Genomic DNA, 1,670 nt, shown 5'->3' with positions numbered 1-1,670 from the left:
GAAGCCAGCCTGGGCTATTTCTTAATCGGCTTGTTAGAATTCATGAGAGTTTTGCATTTAAGAGTCTGCCTGTGACCAAACCTCTTAGGATGGAGATAACGGGGCCCGTGACAGTCTCTACAGAGCCCGCACAAGATGATTTGGTTGTGTGAGCCGCTCTCCCCACTGTCCTTGACAGCCCTACCTGCCAGCTCTCACCATCACTGGATTGCTTTAACGCCTCTCTACGCGGAGGGCATGTGGGTGGAACCATGGTGGGTTCTGGAGATGCACCTGCTTTTGAATCTCGGCCCTGCACCCCTGTGTGCTTACCTGCTCAAGTCTCAGTGTCCCCATCTGTGAAATGGGACGATGACCACAGCAGCTGCTCCAGAGTCTGTGTTGGTCTTCAGTGTGACGGCGTGTAGAGGGCTCAGCACAGAGTCTGCACACAGTGGGCCTCGACAGGTGGAAGCTACCGCCCCTGTGTGTGGGTCCCCAGCTCCCCATGGACAGGCCTAGATTCAGTTCCCAGACGGTCTGTTTTTTAATTGAAGTATAGTTGATTTACAATGTTGTGTTAATTTCTGCTGTACAGCAAAGTGACTCAGTTATCCATATATATATACATTTTTTCATATTCTTTTCCACTGTGGTTTATCCCAGGTCATTGAATATAGTTCCCTGTGCTATACAGTGGGACCTTGTTGTTCACCCATCCTACATATAATAGTTTGCAACCCTGATGATCTTCAATCACGTCAAGGTGGTTTTAACAGACAGGGACCTGAGAGCTGGAAGCCCCACTCAAATAGCTCTGACTATGCCTTGTGAAAATAGAACATGACAAATAGCCTGTTTTATGCTTTTCCCAGACTTTTCTTAATATTACCAAGTCTCAGAGAAATTCAGTACTCAAGACATGCAGAATGAAAACTTTCAAAGAGTAGTCAAGCGCGGGCCTTCCCTGGAGGTGCAGTGGTTAAGAATCCGCCTGCCAATGCAGGGGACACTGGTTCAAGCCCTGGTCTGGGAAGATCCCACATGCCGTGGAGCAACTAAGCCCGTGTGCCACAACTACTGAAGCACGCGCCCCACAACTGCTGAGCCTGTGCACCTAGAGCCTGTGCTCTGCAACAAGGGAAGTCACCGCAGTGAGAAGCCTGCACACCGCAACAAAGAATAGCCCCTGCTCGCCACAACTAGAGAAAGCCCGTGTGCAGCAACGAAGACCCAACGCAGCCAAAAATGAACAAATAATTAATTAATTATTTATTTATTTTAAAAAAAAGAGTAATCAAGTGAGAATGCCCTGAATGAAAGATACAAATTTTAAGTGGTGTTTTGGTTGGTTGCATTTCTGGTCTCCTGAAGGCCAACAGAGACCCTTGTATTGTTAGAACCGGAAATCTTCCAACTCTGTATCTGCCTTCATCCTCCCAAAGTAAACAGCATCTTCTGATCATAATCACCTCTTCCCTTGGTGACTGAAGGCCGTTATCCTGAACATCAAGGATGATTAAGATGAGAGGTAAATAGAATTATAGTGAAACTAGAATGTTCCCTGGAAAACAAACACTACCACCGATGAATCCTAATATAGCTTCTTTTTCTTAAAAGAATGTAGGAGGAAAATGCCTGTCGTTTGGGTTCTGAGTAACCAGGGTTTGCCTGTTTGATTAAAAAATATT

Source organism: Tursiops truncatus, chromosome 9 (genome assembly GCF_011762595.2).
Source record: "Tursiops truncatus isolate mTurTru1 chromosome 9, mTurTru1.mat.Y, whole genome shotgun sequence".
In the NCBI taxonomy this organism is placed as follows: Eukaryota; Metazoa; Chordata; class Mammalia; order Artiodactyla; family Delphinidae; genus Tursiops; species Tursiops truncatus.
The sequence above is the reverse complement of the archived record's forward strand: the minus strand, read 5'-3'. Positions refer to the sequence as shown.